The sequence below is a fragment of the Sciurus vulgaris genome, assembly GCF_902686455.1.
Source record: "Sciurus vulgaris genome assembly, chromosome: 1".
Taxonomy (NCBI): Eukaryota; Metazoa; Chordata; class Mammalia; order Rodentia; family Sciuridae; genus Sciurus; species Sciurus vulgaris.
The window spans coordinates 101,681,900-101,705,786 of record NC_136461.1 but is presented as its reverse complement, the minus strand read 5'-3'; the positions used below and the strand labels follow the sequence as shown (position 1 = coordinate 101,705,786).

Below are 23,887 nucleotides of genomic sequence, written 5' to 3'. Positions count from 1 at the left end.
TCTTCAGGTTGGGAAATTTTCTGATATTATTTTATTGAATAGGTTGTTCATTCCTTTGGTTTGTATCTCTGTGCCTTCCTCAATCCCATTAATTCTTAAATTTGGTCTTTTTTTTTTTTTTTTTTTTCTTTCTGTGATTAGTGTTTTGTTTTATTTTTTCTTTTTTTAAATTTTTTTATTTTTTTTATTGTAAACAAATGGGATACATGTCATTTCTCTGTTTGTACATGGCATAAAGGCATACCATTTGTGTAATCATAAATTTACATAGAGTAATGTTGTTTGATTCATTCTGTTATTTTTTCCCTTCCCCCCACCCCTCCCACCCCTCTTTTCCCTCTATACAGTCCTTCCTTCCTCCATTCTTGCCCCCCTCCCTAACCCTAACTCTAACCCTAACACTAACCCTTCCCTCCCCCCATTATGTGTCATCATCCACTTATTAGCGATATCATTCGTCCTTTGGCTTTTTGAGATTGGCTTATCTCACTTAGCATGATATTCTCCAATTTCATCCATTTGCCTGCAAATGCCATAATTTTATCATTCTTTATGGCTGAGTAATATTCCATTGTGTATATATATACCACAGTTTCTTTATCCATTCATCAATTGAAGGACATCTAGGTTGGTTCCACAGTCTGGCTATTGTGAATTGAGCAGCTATGAACATGGATGTGGCTGTATCTCTGTAGTATGCAGATTTTAAGTCCTTTGGGTATAGGCCAAGGAGTGGGATAGCTGGGTCAAATGGTGGTTCCATTCCAAGTTTTTTAAGGAATCTCCACACTGCTTTCTAGAGTGGCTGCACTAATTTGCAGCCCCACCAGCAATGTATGAGTGTACCTTTCTCCCCACATCCTCGCCAACACCTGTTGTTGTTTGTATTCTTGATAATCGCCATTCTAATTGGGGTGAGATGGAATCTTAGGGTGGTTTTGATTTGCATTTCTCTTATTACTAAAGATGCTGAACATTTTTCCATATGTTTGTTGATTGCTTGTAGATCTTCTTCTGTGAAGTGTCTATTCATTTCCTTAGACCATTTGTTGATTGGATTATTTGTATTCTTGGTGTAGAGTTTTTTGAGTTCTTTATACATTCTGGAGATTAGTGCTCTATTTGAAGTATGATTGGCAAAGATTTTCTCCCACTCTGTAGGCTCTTTCTTCACATTGCTGATAGTTTCCTTTGCTGAGAGAAAGCTTTTTAGTTTGAATCTATCCCAGTTATTGATTCTTGCTTTTATTTCTTGTGCTATGGGAGTCCTGTTAAGGAAGTCTGGTCCTAAGCCGACATGTTGAAGATCTGGACCTACTTTTTCTTCTATAATCTGCAGGGCCTCTGGTCTGATTCCGAGGTCCTTAATCCATTTTGAGTTTAGTTTCGTGCATGGTGAGAGATATGGGTTTAGTTTCATTCTCTTGCATATGGATTTCCAGTTTTCCCAGCACCATTTGTTGAAGAGGCTATCTTTTCTCCATTGCATATTTTTGGCACCTTTGTCTAGTATGAGAAAATTGTATTTATTTGGGTTTGTGTCCGTGTCCTCTATTCTGTACCATTGATCTACCTGTCTATTTTGGTACCAATACCATGCTGTTTTTGTTACTATTGCTTTGTAGTAGAGTTGAAGATCTGGTATTGCAATACCCCCTCTTTCACTCTTCCTGCTAAGGATTGCTTTAGCTATTCTGTGTTTCTTATTCTTCCAGATGAATTTCATAATTGCTTGCTCTATTTCTGTAAGGTACATCATTGGTATTTTAATTGGAATTGCATTGAATTTGTATAGCGCTTTAGGTGGTATGACCATTTTGACAATATTAATTCTTTCTATCCAAGAACATGGGAGATCTTTCCATCTTCTAAGGTTTTCTTTAATTTCTTTCTTTAGTGTTCTGTAGTTCTCATTGTAGAGGTCTTTCACCTCTTTTGTGAGATTGATTCCCAAGTATTTTATTTTTTTCGAGGCTATTGTGAATGGGGTAGTTTTCCTAATTTCTCTTTCTGAAGATTCATCACTTATGTATAAAAATGCGTTGGATTTATGGGCATTGATCTTGTAACCTGCTACTTTACTGAATTCACTTATGAGTTCTAAGAGTTTTCTGGTGGAATTTCCAGGTTCCTCTAAATATGTAATCATGTCATCAGCGAACAGGGATAGTTTGAGTTCTTCTTTTCCAATTCGTATCCCTTTAATTTCTTTGGTTTGTCTAATTGCTCTGGCTAGAGTCTCAAGAACGATGTTGAATAGAAGTGGTGAAAGAGGGCATCCCTGCCTTGTTCCAGTTTTTAGGGGGAATGCTTTCAGTTTTTCACCATTTAGAATGATATTAGCCATGGGCTTAGCATAAATGGCCTTTACAATGTTAAGGAATGTTCCCACTATCCCTATTTTTTCTAGTGTTTTGAGCATGAAGGGATGCTGTATTTTATCAAATGCTTTTTCTGCATCTATTGAAATAATCATGTGATTCTTGACTTTAAGTGTATTGATATGGTGAATTGCATTTATTGATTTCCTGATGTTGAATCAACCTTGCATCCCTGGGATGAAACCCACTTGATCATGGTGCACTATCTTTTTAATATGTTTTTGTATGCAATTTGCTCAAATTTTGTTGAGAATTTTTGCATCGATGTTCATTAAGGATATTGGTCTGAAATTTTCTTTCCTCGATGTGTCTCTGTCTGGTTTAGGTATCAGGGCTTGGCTGACCTGGAGCCTCACACAGCAGTGCTCAGTGCAGGTGCGAGCACAAGGCCGAGAACTTGGGGTCCTCTGGGCGTATCCTCACCATGTGTGTGCCAAGTTCTATGACCTCCTGGGCCATTCCCCCTCCCTGCCTCATTGTTGTAAGGGATCCCATGGAAACCACGTGGGACACGGGGGAAATCACATAAGGGAATTTATTAAGCAAACAGAGTGTCTCCCTGCAGGGTAAGAGAGAAAATGAGAGGAAAAGAAAAAGGAAAGAGAAAGAGCGTGAGCTAGAGAGAGCAGAAAGCGAGGAGGAGAAAGAAGGCGAGTCAAGGGGAGAGAAAAGATGGCAGTGAAGCTATCTTTAAGAATCCCGCTGGGCTAACAGGGGACCAATAACGGAGAAGGATACTTGCAAGCTGACTGATGGACCAATAGCTAGCTAGGATGTTCACAGATTGACAAGTGCTTGGGAGGCGGGAAAACAGCTGCAGCGGAAAGGGTGGGGGAGCAGCTTTATACATTACAATAGTGGGCCTGGGTTTCTGTCTGGTGTTGTGGACCTCCAGCCTCCAAACAGGCAGCAGCCTCTAATGACAGGATTGTCTTTGTGCCCCTTATCCCCAACCTGGCGAGGGGCCATGAGTGAGCTCTGCACCCCACCTTCACCCTTTCATCAACTTGCTTGAGTGACCCAACCCATGCCTTGTCTGTTTGCCCCAATGTCCAGAGTCCACGGGGGCTGAAGGTGTTCACCTTAAGTTATTCTCGGGCTGGGGAGATAGCTCATCTGGTAGAGTGCTTGCCTTGCAAGCACAAGGTCCTGTACCAAAAAAAAAAAAAAAAAAAAAAAGTTATTCTCAGTGCTGGGCTTTGTGGCACCCAGAGTCTCCAATCTGGGAGGCCCTGGGCCCTGGGTGCACTCGTGGTGCAGAGAGAGGTAAGGTGCAGAAGTAACTTGACACCTGCCCTAATGCAGTGCCTCCCTTTTTTCTGGGCTTGCAGTGAGGTGCCCTGTAGTCCTGTGGTAAGAGCTAGGTAGAAAAGACCCCCCTTGGACTCATACAGCAAGCCCTAGATCCACCTGATTTGGGAGTTGGTGTCTGAGAATTCCTGCTTTCCTACACTTTTCACAGCTTGTGGCTGAAAAGGGAGCTAAACCGCGGCCATGACAGGCTGCATTTAGGGCATGAAAGATTTCAGGCCTAGGTAGCCGATTTCAGGCCTAGATAGCCGATTCCAGGAAGGCTACTAGATTAGGACTGGCCTTTGGCAAACAACCAATCGGGAGCTAACAAGCCAATGCCTAACATTCCAAACCATATATGTCAATATGTTAAGACCTGGGTACCCTAAGCCAATGGAAACAGGCCAAACCTCACATGTTGGAATATCAGCCAACTGTGTGCTTTGTTCAAATTTCCCGCTCTACTCGGGGCTCATAAAAATCCCACTGAATCGAGACTTGGGACTCTCAGCTAGTACCTGCTGTGTCAGTGAACGCTGTGAGTCGGAGCTCGAGCTTACAATAAAGACCCTTTGGCTTTTGCATCGGAGATGGCTCCCTGGTGGTCTTTGGGGATTCGCGATCTGGGCACAAGAGTGGCAAGTTTGGGATCTTCTGTGTGATTTGCAAAGCCCTTGGTTACATTTCAAAGTATAGCTATAGGCAATAACAAAACCATTAGTGTAGGGGTGGGGAAGCCCCGGTACATGAAGTGTGCAGACTTGGCTGACTCATCGAAGAGTGAATCAGTTGATGGTCAATGACAGGTCCCCAAGGAGAGGGGCCCAGGCCAGAATGAAGAGTGGACAAAGAAGGGTTATTTTGCAATTTGACAGGGTTTGAATAACATTCATTTTCTTTTTCATCAGCACTAAAAGAAACAATGTTTTTGTAAACCTGTTGAAACCAAAGTTTGATATCAAACTAGATTCTCTGCATCTGCTGGCAGATGGGTTCTCCTAAATTGCAGGTCTCTGCAGCACAGAAAGCGTGTTTTGTGTTAGCAAAACAAATTCTTCTCCACTACCATCAAGTGGTGAGTTACAGGGATTGAATTCAGGGGCACTTAACCACTGAGCCACATCCCCAGCACTTTTTTATATTTTATTTAGAGACAGGGCCTCACTGTGTTGCTTAGTATCACTAAATTGCTGAGACCAGGTTTGTGATCCTCCTGCCTCAGGCTCCTGAGCTGCTGGGATTACTGGAGTGCATGAGACTGGCTCCTCATTAGCATTTAAACCACACATTTGCTCTAATGTCCTGAGCAAAAGTATATCCTCTCCAATTAGATGTCTTAACTGGGAGAATAGGAATAGTATAAGGAATAATAAAAAATCTTCATTAGTTTTTTTTATGTCTTTGGTGCTGGGAATTGAACACCAAGGCTTACACATCCAGGAAAGTACTCTACCACTGAGCCACATTCCCCTTCATTAGGTTTTTGAGTCCTGGATTTAGTCCTTTTTAAGCTTCTACTTTTAAAGGTTATTGTGTAAGCTTAGGTAGAGCTTTGGATGGGTCAACCTGACCTTGAATAGTTCTGCCTCAACAATTCTGACAGTTTCATAGCAGTAGCCCACTTTATGCTTGAATATAGATAGCCCTTGCTGTTCTGCCACTGCGGCTTATTTTTTTAAATGGATATTTTCTTTCTCTTCCTCTGTTCACAATACCTGTATTTTATGTGGTGCTGACGATCCAAAACGTGCAAGGCAAGTGCTCTACCACTGAGCCACAACCACAGCCCTCTTCCCCTCTTGTTCCTCCCTAATCTCTTCCCCTCCCTAATCTCAGGGGAAATGGTTACCTTTCTTCCCCTTGCTAGGCAGAATTATCTGTCCTTGAGTCCACACCTACCACTCACCAGAAGATCTCAGAAATGATTATCTCCCAAATAAACAAGTAAATTACAATTCAGGACAGAACAAATGGAAAGTAGCCTTTGAATCACCCCTTTAAAAGCCCCTTGTTCCTCCTGGTGGGCAGAATCACAGTCTCTGGGACTCGAGTCCCCTGTGTTTCTCCTTTGCTGACAAGGCAATAAAACTTCTTTTTCCTTTTTCTTAAAACTGTGTACTCATTATTGGATTGGCATTGGGGACAAGGACTGAGCTTTTGGCAAATTTGACACTCCAGAGGGGACCCAAGAGCAGCCTCTGCTCCAACTTTCTTGGGCTGGTCTGGCTTTCCAAGGAACCCCACTCCATGATGGGGATACAAGTTGGCTGGTGAACTTGTTGAGAGCCAGCTGCTAGAGAGTTAGAAGTTTGCCTCAGGTGAAACTGGAAGATCTTTCCCTGTAAGTAAAGGGACTGCTGCCCAAGCTCCTTTTGCTTCTGGAAACTCCTGCCTTCCCTCCCTGAATGGTACTCCATCAGTTGCTCCATCTAGATGACTTTGAGAAAAAGGAAACTGAACTCAGTAAAGTCAGGACACCCTTGGCCCCCAGCATGCATGCCAATGCCACAGGAAAGAAGGGAGCTGAAACTCCAAAACTCACTTCTTGTGTCCTGATGAAAGAAAATTTAGTCAGACACCAGAAATCATGAAAGAGAACTTTATTATAAGTGAAAGTGAAAGAATGGACATTCTTTTTAAGCTGTCTGTTTTATCTCAACTCCCTAAGGTCTCCCTCCCAGTGATGGGAACAGGGCCCTTGGAGCTGTTCCAGGAAACAGCCCCAAACAGAGAGTAAAAGAGTAAATTGAGCCAGATAGCCAGATAGTGCTCAGACAGTAAGATTACCAGAAACTGTTGACCATAATCTACGCCCTGTTGTAAAACATTGTGAAACATGTTGTATGTTATCAGCCAAGACCCCCTTTGGAATTTCCCGGCTGCTTTGTTCCCCTTTTCCCTTCCGTGTGCGACCCCTCCTGATGTGTGGTTTCTGCCTTTATAAACTTGTAAGATTTTCTGCTAGGGACTCGACTCCTCGACTCCTGCGTGAGTCACGAGTTGGGTCCCAGCGCGCTGGAATAAAAGCCTCTTGCAGTTTGCATCAAGTGACGCCTCCTGCGGTTGATTGGGGTGGCCGTTGATTCGTGGGACAGAGTTGGGGTCTCCTTTTTGGGGGTCCTACAAAAGTAAAGAGAAAGTGAGGAGTCTCTCCCTTTTTGCATACTAACAACCAACTTTTTGATTATACTTTCACTCTTTCTACCATCTAGGACTTCTGTATACATCCTATTATCCCATTATCAGCTACATCCTACACCCCTCCCCATCCTCTTTGTCCTCCATTAGAAACTGCAGACCTTATTGAAAATTTGTTATACTATAGACAATAACTGAACTCATTCTGTTTATTATGACAATATTGTTAATGTCTTCATAGGGGCTATTTGGTTTAGGGTTGCATATTGTCTGTACTGGGAACTGCTAATATTGATCTCCCCCTTAAAGAAAAGGTTTTGGAAACATATAGGATTACTATAAGCCTATGGGGGGAAACTGCAATAACCCAGATCTGCACTGCTAGAGGAGAAGATACATGAACCACATGAAAAAACAAGGGAAGAAAATGATCCAAACAAACCTAGATTCTATATTAATAGAATCCAGTGATAGTATGGCAGAAGAAATGTCAGAAAAGGAGTTCAGAATATACATAATTAAAATGATTCATGAAGCAAAGGATGAGATAAGTGAGTAAATGCAGGCATTTACTGCTTAATGAATGATCAATAAGCAGTTAAAAGAGCAACTGCAGAAAGTAAAAGATCATTTCAACAAAGAGATAGAGATTCTCAAAAAAACTCAAACAGAAATCCTTGAAATGAAGGAAACAATAAACCAAATAAAAAACTCAATGGAAAGCATCACCAATAGACTAGAACACTTGGAAGACAGAACCTCAGACAATGAAGACAAAATATTTAATCTTGAAAATAAAGTTGCCCAGAGAAGATGGTAAGAAATCATGAACAGAATCTCTAAGAACTATGGGACATCATGAAAAGACCAAATTTAAGAATTATTGGGATTGAGGAAGGCATAGAGATACAAACCAAAGGAATAAACAAACTATTCAATGAAATAATATCAGAAAATTTCCCAAAGCTGAAGAATGAAATGGAAAATCAAATACAAGAGGCTTACAGAACATCAAATGCACAAAATCACAACAGATCCACACCAAGGCACATTATAATGAAAATGCCTAACATACAAAATAAAGATAGAATTTTTAAGGCTGTGAGAGAAAAGCATCAGACTACATATAGGGGGAAACCCAATATGGATATCAGCAGATTTCTCAGCCCAGACTCTAAAAGCTAGAAGGGCCTACAACAACATATTTCAAGCTCTGAAAGAACATGGTTGCCAATCAAGAATCCTATACCCAGCAAAACTAACCTTCAGATTTGAGGGTAAAATAAAATCCTTCCATGATAAACAAAAGTTAAAAGAATTTACAAATAGAAAGCCTGCACTACAGAATATTCTCAACGAAATATTCCATGAGGAGGAAATGAAAAACAACAGTGTAGGTCAGCAAAGGGAGGAACTACCTTAGAGAAAAACCACTCAAAGGAGAAACCAAGTCAAGTTAAAAACCAAAAATAAGCCCCAATGACCGGGAATACAAATCATATCTCAATAATAGCCCTGAACGTTAATGGCCTAAACTCATCAATCAAAAGACATAGACTGGCAGATAGGACTCTTTTACATTTTGCCTACTCAGACAACCTAAGATAATCTATTTTAGATCAGCTAATTAGCCACCTCAATTCCCCTTTGTCATGTAACATGACATATTCACAGGTTCTGAGGATTAGGTCAGGGACATCTTTGGCTGTGGTGGGATGTGGGGTGTTCTGTCACAATGGCCTGCTTTTTTTTTTTTTTTTTAATTGTAAACAAATGGGATACATGTTGTTTCTCTGTTTGAACATGGAGTAAAGGCATATCATTTGTGTAATCACACATTTACATAGGGTAATGGTGTTTGATTCATTCTGTTATTTTTTCCCTTCCCCCCCACCCCCCGACCCCTGCTTTAAGGAAAAAATATAAACCAAGCCTGGCATCTGGTGCACACATGTAATCCCAGCTACTCAGGAATCTGAGGCAGCTGAATCACAAGTTTGAGGCTAGACTGGACAATTTAGCAAGACCCTGTCAGTGATAGACTACCCCTGGGTTCAATCCCCAGTACCAAATATGTATAAAGTTACAACTGCAAAATTAGGTATCAGTTCCATAAATTGCTAAGGCCACTCTCAGGAGTAACATTAGATTCATGAAAAACCTATTTCTCCATATTTATTTGCTTTTTATGGAGGTAAATTAATGTAACATAAAATTAGCCATTTTAAAGTGTATGTTTCAGTAGTATTTAGTATATTCACAATGTTGTATCAAGTTCCAAATCATTTTTTATCATTCCCAAACAAAACTCTATACCCATTAAGCAGTAACTCTTTTTTTTTACCCCTAGCTCTTGGCAACCACTCATTTGCTTTCTCTCTCTATGGTAATGGTTCTGGATATTTCTTAAAATGAAATCATACAATTTGGAACCTTTTGTGTCTGACTGCTTTCACTTAACATATTTTCAAGATTCATCCATGTTGTGGCAATTATTAGTACTTCCTTTTTATGGCTGAATAATATTTCATTGTATGGCTATCCCACATTTAATTATCCATGCACCTATGGCCAGACATTTGAATTGTTTCCAACTTTGGTGGTTGTGAACTGTGCTCCTATGAACATTTCTGTATAAATATTTGCTTGAATACCTGTTTTCTTTTGGATATATAGCTAGTGGAATTTCTCAGTCATATGGTATTTCTCTTACTTTTTAAGGAACTGCCAAACTATTTATTTTCCATGGTGGCTGCATTTTTTTCTTTTTTGGGGGGGTGGGGTGGGGAAGGTACTGGTGATTGAACCCAGGGGTGCTTAACCACTGAGCCACATCACCAGACTGTTTTTGTATTTTATTGAGAGATAGGGTCTCAGCACCTGTGAGACACTGGGTTCGATCCTCAGTACCACATAAAAATAAATAAATTTTTAAAAGGTATTGGGTCCACCTACAATTTAAAAATATTTTTTATAGTCACACTAGTAAGTACAAAATGGCATCTCACTGTGGCTTTGATTTGTGTTTCTCTAATGACGAATGACTCTGAGCATGTGCTTTTGGCTACTTGCATGCGTTCTTTGGAGAAATGTCTATTCAAGTCCTTTGTCCATTTTTAGTTGGGCTATTTTTTACTGTTGAGTTTTAAGAATTCTTTACATATTTTGGATATGAGATCCTTATCAGATATATGGTTTGTAAGTACCGTCTTCTATTCTCTAGTTTGCTTTTCACAATGTTGATTGTACCTTGATGCCCAAGAGCTTTTAATCTTGTTGAAGTCCAATTTGTCTTTTTCCTTTGTTGCTCCACCTTTTTTTTTTTTTTTTTTTTTTTAATCTAAGAATCCGTTGTCAATTTTGAGGTCTTAAAGATTTATGTCTATGTTCTCTTCTAGGATCTTGTCATTTGGCTCTTTCGTTAGTTATCCATTTTGAGATATGTTTTATAATCCAAGAGCCAGGGACACAACATCATACGTTTGCATATGAATATCTAGTTGTCCTTACCAACATTCATTGAAGAGTGTTTTCTTTTCCCATAAAATGGTTGGCATGCTTTTAAAAAGTCAATTGGCTATAGATGGATATGTTTATTCTCGGACTCTCAATTCCAGTCTATTAGTCTCTATGTCTGTTATTATGCCAGCACCACACTGTTTTAATCATTGTAGCTTTATGGTACAGTTTGATATTGAAAAGTGTGTGCTCCCAATTTTGTTCTTTTTCAATACTCTTTTGACTATTTGGAATTCCATATGATTTTGAAGACTGTTTCTTTCTTTCTTTTCTTTCTTTCTTCCTTCCTTCCTTTCTTTCTTTTCTTTTCTCTTCTTTTCTTTTTTTTGCAGGGCAGTAAGTACCAGGGATTGAACTCAGGGGCACTCAATCACTGAGCCTCATTCCCAGCCCTATTTGTATTTTATTTAGAGACAGGGTCTCACTGAGTTTCTTAGTTCCTCTCTTTGGCTGAGGCTGGCTTTGAACTCTCAGTCATCCTGCCTCAGCCTCACTTAAAGGAAGATCTGATCTTTGTCCTGGTTCCCAGGACGTGACTTCTAAAACTCTTGCCATGTATAGGCTCCTCAAACCACACTTATTAGTTTGTGCTATGGACATTAATCATGGGGGACCTTTGATAATTAATATAATGAAATGACTTGGGGGAGGGACTGGCAATGCCAGAAAGATTAACCATGTGTTAAGAGAATGGGGCAATGAGTCCCTTGATAGCATTCGGACTTCTAAAGAGGTGAGAGGGATTGGAGGCTGAATTCAACCACACAGGCAATGATCCATGCTGAGGTAATGAAGCCTCAATAAAATCTCTAGATACTAGAGTTTGAGTGATCTTTCCTGGTTGGCAATACTTTCTGAGCACTGTCACACATCATAGCCTGGAGGAGGTAGTGCTGTCTAGGACTGCATAGGGAGAGGATGATCAGAGGCTTTGCATTTGAACCCCTCCTAGGTTTTATCCTGTATTGCTCTTGGTTAATTTTAAGGTATCCTTTCCCTATAGTAAACATAAACTTCAGTATAGTAGCTTTCAATAAGTTGAGACATCCTGGCAAATTATTGAGCCTGAGAGTGATCATAGAAACCCCCAAATCTGTATTTTGCTGGCCTGAAATCTTGAACTGGCAGCTCTTGCCTAAAGTAAGAACTATTTTGTGGGGAATGTTCCCACAGACTGGATAGTTGCCAAAACTTTTTGCAACTTCCTTAAATATATCCTCCTAGATACTTTATTCTTTTGGATGCTAAAATATTTGTGTTCTTAATTTTGTGCATATTAATTTTTAACACATGCTTGCTTATTCAGCCCTTGGAATGCGCCAGGTTCACGTGATTTACAAGTACCAATTTTATTCCCATAACAATTCTGTGGAATGTGTATTTTCCCTTTTGGAAACTGGGCAGTCTGGCTGCTCAATCCATATTCTAAACCTGTTTTTTAAGCTTTCCTTAAGAGGTTTCCCAAGAATTACTTTTACTCTTTCTACTGTCATTACACACTAAAGGACTTTATAGATTCACTTCTAATCAGTCCCTAATCTGTCCTCCTAGTTCTCTACCATCAACCCTGAATGCCACCCTAATGATTCTAAACCACTGCTGTTCAAAGTCCTGGTCACCCTACTGACCTCAAGTCCCTTCCTCTTTCTGCCTTTTTCAAACATGAAATGCAATTACTTGCAGTAATTGGCTACAAATTGCACCATGTTGAGCTGTTACTAAAAACTTTTTGTTGTATAAAAGAGTGAGAGAAAGCATATGGGACCTCTCAGGACCTGACCCCTACTCCTCTTTAATCTCAGGTTCTTCATTTGCAAACAAAAACTGTAAGACCTACCTAGTAGAGTTGTTGTGAAATTGTGAAAATTAAGTGGGGGTCAGAAGGAAAAGTGGGAGGGCCCAAGACATCAGGGAGGGGGCAGGGTCCTGGTATGTAGCAAGTGTTCAACAAATGCTGGTTGATTTAGCCTGACTCAGTCTCCTCAAGGAATTTAAGCTTTGTCAAGGTAGGGCCTTTGACTCATACTTATTTGATATTTCTCAAAAGTCTCGGAGACATTCCATGATTATTTAATTCCACCATTTCAACAGACACACTTTGGTTTTTAGATTTGGTCAAGAATCTATGATGGAAGGGAGGGGAGGGGGCATGGTGGTCGAAATGATGGTAGAATGAATCGGACATTATTACCTTAGATGCATATGTTATTACATGACCTGTGTAACTCTACATCATGTACAACCAGACTCATGAGAAGTTATACTCCATTTATGTGTAATGTGTCAAAATGCATTCTATTGTCATGTATAGCTAATTAGAACAAATTTAAAAATTCTATAATGGCTCTTGTCACTCCAAATGTTGGTCACTCGTAGCTCCCTGACTTCTGGAAAGTTACTTGACCTCTTTGAGCCTCTGAGCCTTTATTTATAAAAAGTTTGCTGTAGCATTTACTTCATAGGGTTGAGAAGATTACTCAGATGATTCAGGGGAGGTATCTGGCATTATCTGTTCTCCCAACATCTTTAGCTGAAATTCTCTTTTGACCCAGACATGCAGTGTCCATAAAAATGTGGCTTCTTTGCATGCTCATGACTCCTTTTCCTTTGGACACACCTTACCCCATCAGGCCAGTCTCCCTACCCTCTTACCTGCTCTCCTGATCGACTTGACTGTATACCCACCATTCAGCAAATGCCACAGCCCAGGCAGCGTGGTGAGAAAGATTCATAGATTCTCTCATCAAAACGTCCTACGAGCCTAAGAAGTCGGTTCTCTGCCTGTTGCCATTTTACAGAGGAAACAGGCCCGGGGGGTTTCACTTCCCCGAGGTCACTGCACTCCAGTGCCAGGCCCGCGTGGGAGCCAGGCGCACGCGGGTGCACAGCCCGGGCATCTTCCCGGGTCCGCGCTGCGCCGCGTCCATTCAAACGCTGCGCAGCTTCTTCCAGTCGCTTCCAGGCTACTCCGCGCGCCCATCGCCCCCCACACTCAGGGTCCGGCCCCGCGGCGGCTTTTCCCTTTTTTTGGTTAGAAACCCAGCCGGGAGTCCGGGTCTGGGGTCCCAGACACGCAGAGGCGGCGGGGAGAGTCGCGGCGGGAGGAGTCGTCGCAGTGGACCTCCTAGCAGGTTTCGCGCCGCGCCTGTGCGCATGCGCCGGCCCCGCGGGCTCTGAGGCAGCCGCGCGGCCGCTGGAACCGAGCCCGGAGCCCCAGCGCCCCAGCGCCGGGCACCCAGAGCGCTGCAGCTCGCCGCGTCCCGCATCGGCGCCGCGATCCGCGCGCAGAACGGTTAGTTGGATGGCGGCCCACAGCGCCCTCGCCGCCCCGGTGGGGTCGCGTGGACCCTCAAGAGAGCGGAGACCTTTGTCTCCGGGGGAGAGAGGCGGCTCCGCGAGGGCTTCGTGGCCGCGAGCAGCCGCGTGGCCCCGAAGCGCGGCGTTGGGGAGGAAGTGCAGTCAGGTGTCTGGACGTTGGCTTGGGAGAGGAATGTGGCCATGGTGACCGGGGATGATGGCCTTGTCCCCACTGGAAAAGCTTTGATCTGGAAGAATAATGAATGGGCTGTAAAAACAAATAGGGTCGATTAGCCTCCTGCCTTCCAGGCTCTTTCAGGCAGGTTGTTTTGGGGCGTGTGGTGATGGGGTGCGGATCGTTTCGGACTTCGAAGCATGCCACCAGTCACCTTCCAGTCTTTGAGCACTACTTGTTCCCCTTCCTGTAATTCTCCCTGACAGGTGAAGTTCTCCCCCATTCAGGACTCTTCCTAACTCTGTGCTACCTGTAGAAAGAAATTCCCTTTTATCCTCAAATCTTACCCATCCCTGTCCCGTGTGTTTGTGTGTTGTCATCCTTGTATTATTTTTGTGTGCTTTCCCTAAACGGATTGTAAGTTTCTGTAAGGAAGTAAACAAACTTTGTAGTTCCCATAACACATAGTTCAGTGAACAGTGGGTGTACTTCTGAGACTTGGTGATCCTAATGTTGTGGGGCACATCAGTCACATTTCCTAAAGTAGCTCCAAACTTTGTTTTGAGCCTCACTTTTAATGCAGGCCTTTGTGGTGGCTATTGACCTAAGTCAGAGATTGATGAACCTCAGATTTGGAATATCTGCTCATATCTGCTCTGCAGTTTAGAAATTACTCGTGTTTACCTTCCTCTACCGTGATTGTACCATGCTGGTGTTTGTAGTTTGTCATTTAGAAAATTCAGTAGAGGGCTGGGGATATAGCTCAGTGGGTAGAGTGTTTGCCTCGCAAGAACCAAGATCCTGGGTTCAAACCCCAGTACCGTGGGGAAAAAAAAAAAAGAAAATTCAGTAGAGAGTAGGGGAGTATATAATGGTTTACTAACTTTGTTTGGAAAATGAAATAGAGTGTTGAAATTTTACTGTAAGTATACTTTATGAAAGTACAGTGAGTGATTTTTATTTTTTTAGGGTATTGAGCACAGGGTTGCTTAGTCTTTTTGTTAGTCCTTTTTATTTTTTATTTTGAGGTAGTTGCCCTTAGTTGCCCAAGCTGAGCTGGAGCTGGTGAGCCTCCTACCTCAGCTTCCCCAGCTGCTGGGATTACAAGCAGTACCGGTGTGATTATTATCTTAATGACGTATAGTCTAGGATTTATGTTGGCAGCATTCATATACTTAAATTTCACCTGTAATGCACTTTAAAGCAACAAAACTTCCTTTTAAATACTTCTTTAGTGTGAAAAATACCCTCCAAAACAGGTTTGCAAATAACCATTTAGCTGCACTTAGTGTAACTGGTCCTTATCCTAGACAAACAATACTCGGTATATTAGTCTTTTGTAAATTGTTGTGTATTCTACAGAAACAAAACAACTTTGTTCCTTCTATGAGGTTGAGCTCACATGAGCAATAGTAATGCTGTTCAGATCCATTCATGGAATAGTAAACAACTATGTACAGGAAAGTGCTAGGAGAGACAAATTTAAGAGTCTCAAATTTGAATGCAGAGTTTCAGAATGGTGAATAAAACTTTCAAATAAAATGTTAATATGTGGTTTTAATCATCAAAACTCATGAGATATTTTTTCATAAAACTTATTATAGGGTTTGAGATATGACTAAGTGGTAGAGCATCTGCCTGGAATGCATAGCCCTGGGTTTGATCCCCAGCACTGCAAAAAAGAAGAAAAAACTTATGAAATATAACTCTATTAAGAAACTTAGCTATAAAACCATAGTGTTAAATATTACTCTGAGTAAATTCATCCCCCGCCTCCCCGCCCAAGTAAAGGAAAAACAGCATTCTCTGTTTTGTTCCTCTTTGTAGGACTTATTTTCCAATAGGCCTCAAGAGACCTGAATGTGAAGAGGTGTGAACTAGTGGTGGCATATTGTGTGTGTGTGTGTGTGGTGGGGGCAGGTACTAGAGATTGAATCCAGGGCCTCACACATGCTAGATAAACACTATCATTGAGCTATGCCTCCAACCCCTTTTATTTTATGTTGAGACAGAGTCTCACTAAGCTGCCCAGACTGGCCTCTGACTTTGATCCTCCTTCCTTAAACTGCTGAGTTGCTGGGGTTATGGGTGTGCACCACTGTGTGCAGTGATGGTACCTGTTTCTAATCAAAAGCAGTAAAGAAGATGACCAGAACCCTAACACCATACTTGTTTGTTATTTTATTTTTTCACATTAAAAAAAATTTTTTTTGACCTTTATTTTATTTATTTATTTATTTGGTGTTGAGAATCAAACTCAGTGCCTCATACATGCCAGGCAAGCACTTTACCGCTAAACCACAACCATAGCCCCTTGTTTGTTATTTTAAATGAACCAATATATTTCTGCTTCAAACCCTGGGACAATGTCAATCATAAATTAATAGGTTAAAAGAGTATGTGGTTTTGATTTGGAGAATATGCTCTGGATTGCTACAAAAAATGATGTTTACGAATTATATTCTGGAGTATAACCTGGAGTTCTGCCAAACAAAACTCTCTTGTATTGTATCAAAGTCTTAATAGTTTTTATTCTCCTTTTTTCATTTTTTTCTTCAGATTCTTGCATCCTTTTTAAAAAGGGTTTGTATTTAAAAATTCATACCAGCATTAAAAAAATTGCAAGTAACGAAGACAACAATTTGCCAATTTAGTAGGATTGTGTTGGGTCCATGTCCCATGACTTTTCTTTTAGATGCTTTTATTTCATTCACTTTCTTAGGATACTAGCTATTTTAAATATAATTTTGGCATTGTAGAATAAGGTTTCAATACAATAAAATGCTACCTGTTAAGACTGGAGACAGTTTTTAGTGGTCAAAAAGTATGACTTTTTAATAACAAACTGACAAATCATACCTGGCAACTAAGTTCAAAGTTTGATTATAATCCAGTGTATTGTGTTAGCCTTTCCAAGTGAACCTTAATATATCAAATAGTTCTTGATTAGAGGAAATTTATATGTAAATTTTCTGGAATAAAGTAATCTTAATCATTTTTAAAATTTTAATTCAGAAGAAAACTTGTAAAATACCTGCAGTGGAGCATTTTTGTTTAACCTTTGAACTGAGGTTATGATTTCTATAATTCCAGTGGAAATTTTAGAAATACCTCAGGGAAAGTAACCTTTAGTTTCAAATGGAGGTACAATTTTAGAGAATTACTCTGTAGATCCTCAGTTTTATGTATATGGTGATTTTAAATGGACTCTCTTGAGAATCTAGGGATGTAGCTAAGTGGTAGAGTGTGTGCTTAGCATGTGTGAGTCCAAAGGTTTTATCCCCAGCATCTCCTCCCCCCCAAAAAATGAAATGAAATAAAATAAAATAAAATAAAATGCCTTCCCTGAGATGAGAATTGATGCCTCAGGACCTCTTCCCAACTCATGTCACACAAGTCCTCTTCCCTCCTTACAGAAGAAAAACTTCCTCACTTATCCAGATTTTTACTCTGGTGTACTTCTCCAGGGTATTAAAATTTTTAAAAAATATTTTTTAAAAAGGGGATGGGGATCCAGAATGGCTTGTGCCAGAGAAAATTACTGAAGTGGCAGGACCTTATTTTACCCAGACAACAAACTTCTGTCTTCTCTCAGTCTTAGAATTTGAAAAGAGTGGTGGTTTTAACAGGAATGTTTATCAACCCACTGCTTTGAATAAAAGGACTGGACGATTAGTGGCCGTTGACAATGAACTGAAATGAATCGATCGCCATGGTTTTGACAAAGATGTATTTAAAGAACATACAACTGTCGTGAGCTATGTTATTAATATAGACCAAACATGTTCATGTCTTTGAAAAAGTCTGAATTTATTGAATAATAAATTCACAGGCTATACCACTTTCATCAATGGCAGTTCACTAAATACTTGTGGGTCACCTAGTAGTCATAAGCCAGGTGATCATAGGTTCTTTTATTCCAGTCTTAATTTGTAATAGGTATAATACCTAAGCCACACATAACACTTCACACAATTGTATATAGAGGTTACAGAAAGACTAAGAAAGGGTTAAGGCAGCCTCAGGGTTTCAGAGGTTGATCTGAGAGCAAAGGCAGAGAGCAGACACTGAGACCTAAGACAAAGAGCAGATACTAATGCAGAGTCACTGTAGGTGGTTAGGTAAGATTACAAACCAACTGAAGAACTTGTTCTGGATGCAGAGCTGGCAAATTGGAGGAACTTATTCTAGGCCAAGGTCTGGATAGATGGATGGATAGATGGCAGCTTCATTTTCAGAGTGTCAGCTTGGAATGGGCTGTGCATGATCTATCATAGGCAGGAGAAACCCCACACTGCGCAGCCCAGTAGAAACAGGAAATCATAGCTTGGTTACTGTGGCAATTTTCCCTGGCAAGGTTGTAATGACTGACCAGGTTGTGGGGTTAGGATGCTGCTGGGTTCAGTCATGGGGTACTCCTCCTGTTAAGAGCCTCGAGTAAGGGAGTTGCTTCATTCGATTGTCTGGTGTGTTAGATGAGCTCATGGGTCTGTTTTTTTCTTTTTTTTTTTTTCGGTACTGGGGATTGAGGTGCTTAACTACTGAGTCCTATCCCTAGTCCTTTCTTTAAATTTTTAATTTGAGTCAGGATCTCACTAAGTTGCTTAGGGCTTCAATAAGTTGCTGTGGCTGGCTTTGAACTTATAATCCTCCTGCCTCAGCTTCCCAAGTCACTGGGATTTCAGGTGTACACACCATGCCTGACCTGGGCCTGGATATTTTGATATGAGTTTGATATGCCCATGTATCTATGTGCTTCTGATTAATTCATTAAGTCCACAGGTGGTCATTCTTATTGGCAGATTAATTTTTTAATCAGTTTGTACTTTATCAGGCAGATGGTAGTTGTTTACTGGTACAAACAAGGTATACAATCATTTTACCTCAGCACTTAGACTCAAAACAAAATAGCTCATGTCAAACTACTGCTTTAAAACGGAGTAAATCAGCTTTAGGCACAGCTTGAAAACTGCTGTTTTATACATCAGGGAGTAACTCAGAGCAGGACACAGCCTGCTTTTCACAATAACACAATTTATAGTATTCCAGAAATTATATATTTGCTACTATTAAACTTACAAATTTGAGTCATGAATGGGTGAGGGAGTACATATTTTCTAAAGTTCTGTTGGGGACAAAACAGTTGGAAGACTGCAAACTTGGGAGGCATATTTATACATACCTAGTTCTGTTTTTTGAAACAGTTGTGTAGGCTGCCCTCATACTTAGGATTGTGCCTTACCCTCCTGAGTAACTGAGACTATAGGCCATGCACCACCATGCCCAGCTTACCTTGTTCTCTTCAAAGTAAATCAGATGTCAGGTTAAAGAGAAGACAAAATGGTATAAGAGAACTTTTTATCTTCCACAATTTTTTTTTTCCTTAAAAATGAAGCGATTTTTAATCTTTAGATAAAAGACTCTCAAATGATATTCAGGATGCATTACAAGTTTAAAAAAAAAAAAAAAATTTAACTTTATTTTTAATGTGGTGCTGAGGATCGAACCCAGTGCCTCACATGTGCTAGGCAAGCACTCTACCAACTGAGCTATCTCCCTAGCACATTAGACGTTTGTTTTTAAAATTAAGTTATTTTGTTTTTGTATTTTTGGTGCAAGGGATTAAATCCAAACCCAGGACCTCGCACATACTAAGTTATCAGTGAGCCATAGCCACCACTCCAGACTTAAATTTATAACAGCTCTTAAAATTATTTCAATAAAGCAGGGACTCCAAAACACAATGTGGAGGTATAACAATTATGTAATGATTTCTTAACATTTCAAGGGGATAAAGTACTTTTTCAAATATTGAAAGAAATTAGTCTTTCAATAGTACTAATCCCTAAGAGTTTGTTCTTCCTTATGGACTATAATATTATTTGTCAGTTCCACATACTTTTAAGCTATAAAGAATGCTCACAAGAAGAAATTTCTGAAGGTTTTCCCAGATATATAATATACTGCATTTTCTATCATGCTTTTAACATTTGCAAAGCATGGCACATCCAGATCCAGATTCTTATGATCAAGGGGCTTCATAATTGCATCCTTTGTGTACTTCATGAGGTTGGTTAAATTCATAACTGTTCCTGTAAAAGGATCAGTCTCTTCAAGAACTGTCACAACAACTTTATAATCATTTCCAAACACTTTGAAGTTTTCTTCATTATTCAGAGATTTGCCGTGCAGCTGGAGAAGAGGTAGAACATTCATGCCCTCCAGCGATGGCAGTGCCCAGCCCCAGCCTGACCTATCTTCCTGCACCTCCCTCTGCCTGCCAGTGGGCTGGGCTCACCCAGTATTTTGCTTGATGTTTTTTTACTGCTCCACGCTAAAAGTAAGTCTTATAAAAACTTATAATTTTGAAAGAAAATTAATTTGGTAACTCTAAAAAGATCTTATGCAATGAATATTCTGGGATGGGACACAACTCCAAAGCAAAAGCAGAAACCAAGCCAGGGACCAAGTTCCTATATCAGAACCAACTTTTACCAAAGATGATATGCTCTGGGATACTGGGGTCCAGTGGTTTGGGGGGAAACAAGTGACTCCTATACCAGTCATATCTCTTGCAGGGGAAGTGGAGGATAGGTTCTCTATTCCCTTAAGGACTTTAACTTTCTTTGCTTCATCAGTGAATGGGAAGGGGAATGTATTTCTAATGATTTCATGGCATATTCTTACCTATTCTGATGAATAATCAAAATAATTGGGGGGAAATCTCTGAAGGAGATGAGTTTATAATTGCTGTCAGGTCCTAGGACTGTGGTTGCCTCTTGTTCAGATTTGGTTCTTATCAGTTTCTGGGCTATAGCAGCTACTAGGGAAGTTCTGAATGTTAAAGGAAATGTAAGAGCTATTCCAAGTTGAGCCATTGGTCCCAAATCATTTTAGAGAACCTGAAGCCATCTGGTGGTATCTGGGATCCTGCAAACAGGGATATGCCAGTGGAACTGGCTGGCCCTGGTCATAGCTCAGTCCTGTTTCTCTGGCCAGGAGTTCCTGGTAAAGTATGGGGCAGGCTGAAACCTCTCAAGGAAATGCTTGGAAGAAATCTCAGATTCTTCTGAAGGAACAGCATTCTGAAAAATTTGTCCAGGTTCTTCTATTTGTGGTGGCAATGGCAGATTACAAAATAAGTTAACACTTCTTAGATACCTGGGTACATGTGTAGACATTGGAGATAACCAACTCCATAGGAAGACTTTTCATATTTTGGATTTATCAACAATCTAGGATAAAGCATGAATATTGGGATGACCAGCCTTTTAAAAAGTAAAGTACCGTGTGTTTGATTAAAGTCAATTCTGATACCAAATGGTCTGAATTTAATTATGTATTAGTGGTGACTATTAAAGCATACTTAATATTTAAAACATGGGTTTATACAAGTGAAGACCAGGTGATCTTATAGTATATTTCAAACATTGTAAAACTGTTTATAAAGCTGGGCATGGTGGTACATGCCTGTAATTACAGCTGTTCAGGAGGCTGAGGCAGGAGGATTGCAAATTCAAGGACAGCCTGGGCAATTTAGAGAGACTCTGTCTCAAAATTAAAAAGGCTGGGGACTTTGCTCAGCCTCAGAGTACTTTTCTATCATGTGTGAGGCCCTGAGTTCAATCCCCAATACTGAAAGAAAAAGTTTTATATTTATTCTTCCCTTTTTTTTTTTTTTTTAATTCTTTTTTGCAGTACTGGGGATAGAATCCAGAGCCTCATGAATGCTAGGCAAGTGCTCTGCCATTGAGCTAGTCCCATATTAGTTTAAATAGAAAAAACTATACAGTAATCTAGATATATTTGTTTTGATATTGTGAATCTGGTCATAACAAACTCTTATATTAATGTTCATTTTCAGTGATTTTTGTTTAGGAGTGCTGTACTTAATATGTAAGTAGGATTACCATTAAAATCATCAACCCATGGGCTGTACACATGGCTTAGTGGTAGAGCACTTGCCTATCATGCACTAGGCTCTGGGTTCAGTCCCCAGTACCACAAAAATATAACAACAACAAAATCTACCCAGCAGTCTCTTAAGAGTTTTTGTCCCTCCCCTTTTAAAATAAGGCTCTGTACATGTGTTTTGGAACCAGATGGATTTGGATTTGGATATGCACTCTACCACTTAACAACTTGGGGTACCTCTTCATTTATAAAATGGGCTTCATTTAACTTTATGAATATAATTACCTCCTATCTGCTGGAAACTTCTGGTCAGTGGGAGCATGTCATTAAACACACTGGATACAATCTGTACTCACAAGGCCATACGCAATTTAGTGGGAGAGAGACAAACAGGAAATGATACCACAACATAGGTATTATGACAGGAGTAAGGCTAGGGTCCTGTGGTTGCACACAGTAGAGACACCTAGCTTGCCCTTGCCAGCTAAGTGAAAATGATATTTGAAGACAGCAAGCAGTCAGTCAAGTGATGGGAGAGCCAGCTTGGGGCACAAGGAACAGAAATGTACAAAAGGCAAAAGATGAGAGAGCATGGCCCTCAGAACTTCTAGTGCTGTTATGGCTGGAACATGGTGTAGCATGGAAATCAGGAGAGATGAAGTTGGAGAGGTAAGCAAGGGTGGGATTACACTCGGTATGGAACACAGTAGGTTTGGAACAACCTTATTAAGATGTTGTTCTGAGGGTGGTATATCTGGATCCATAAAACAGGTTTATGAACAGGAGCAAAAAGACCAGGTTTTACTTTGAGAAGATCCTTTGGGCTGCAATGTGGAAAATGAAATGGGGTGAAGGAAAGGTGGAGGAAGGCAGGAGACTAATTAGGAAGTTGTTGCATTATCTCGTGGGAGATGGTAACAAAGGTGTAGTGGTTGTTGAGAGTGGCAAGGATGACAGATTCAGGAGCTGTACAGATTGGGCAGATGTTGGGGCACAAGAGCAAATGAGAGAAGCACGGCTCCCAGGTTTCTGGTTTGACCAGTGATTTGAACTTGAAATATGTGATTGCATGCATCATTCTAAGCATGTAATAAAGACACTGATGTGGCACTGGTGTGCAGGGTATTAACATACTAGGGTGTGTGTGACATGCATATTTAAGGTCTGCCCAGCATCCATGTTCCCTTCTTCCCAGATCGCCTTTCCCCTTTTTTCATTCATCAGATCCTTGTTGACCTTGACTAAATACCAAGGGGCTAGGGATATTGTATTGTAAACAAACAAAAAATCCCTGTTTTCATACAGTTACTTTTGGTGTGATGTGGAAAGAAACTGACAATAATAGAAGGCAGCATGGCCTAGTGCTTGAGAGCACAGATTTGGAAGCCATTCTGATTGGGTTTGAATCCCAGCTCTTCCATGTCCTTGAGCAAGTTACTTAATCCTTCTGTTCCTCAGTTCACCTAACTCTAACTTGGGATTATTAATAGTGTTAACTTCACAATGTTGTTAAGAGCATTAAATTTATCAAGTAAAGTGATATAAGCTTACTTTATAGAAAACACTAGCTGAGTCTTTAGTGTTATTTAGTCTTTTAGATAGTACAAGGTAGGGGAAGCAAGATAGATTTAGATAAAGCAAGGTAAATGAAAGCCAGAGGTTGCTATTTAATCTAGAATGGTCCCGAGAAAAACTCACTGATAGTGAACATTTGAATTGAAGTGATATGTGGGTCAACAAAATTCCAGGGAATTTTGCACGTTCAGAACCCCTAAAGGGCATGTTTGACATTCTCAAAACAGAAAGAAGGACGTGAACTTATAAGTGTCCAGCACAAAATAGAAAATTAAGGGAGAGAAGGCCTGGCGAAGCTTCCAAAAGCAGCCTGCCGCCTTCCTTTGAGCCTCAGGTGGCACACAGAAACAAAAATATCGTGGTAAGAATCTGAAAAGGGTGCGCTGGGAATTAAACACTGGAGGAGGCTAACTGGGCGCTGCTCAGTAAACCACCCAGCTCTGCTAAGGAGCTCTTCACACTCCCGCCTCCACACACACCCCCCGCACTGGGCATGCGCAGGCTCCTGCCCCGCCCCCTGTCTACGGAACAGCCAATCACCGCGCGGCCCTTCCGGTGAGCGGGACGTCCCGGCGTCCTGGGGGTCTCCATCACG

At 40.7% G+C, this 23,887-nt stretch overlaps 1 protein-coding gene and 1 long non-coding RNA gene across 5 annotated transcripts in view; one reads left to right on the top strand and one right to left on the bottom strand.

Moving 5' to 3' along the window:
- LOC306658825 overlaps positions 1–13,110 on the bottom strand; it is a 29,629-nt gene extending 16,519 nt beyond the window's left edge. Inside the window, exon 1 of the long non-coding RNA XR_013763163.1 lies at positions 12,984–13,110. This is a non-coding gene — a long non-coding RNA (uncharacterized lncRNA). The remainder of the gene's footprint in view (positions 1–12,983) is intronic.
- Positions 13,111–13,521: 411 nt separating this feature from the next.
- The window catches only part of LOC306658610 (monocarboxylate transporter 1-like), a 34,981-nt gene continuing 24,615 nt past the window's right edge, over positions 13,522–23,887 (top strand). For 2 of the 4 annotated variants that reach the window (XM_079135763.1, XM_079135761.1), the window contains exon 1: positions 13,522–13,623. The gene's annotated coding sequence lies outside the window, so the exon portion shown is untranslated. Of the gene's footprint in view, positions 13,624–20,110; positions 20,144–23,887 lie in introns of those variants that run through there. The other 2 variants (XM_079135764.1, XM_079135762.1) reach the window with 2 other exon arrangements.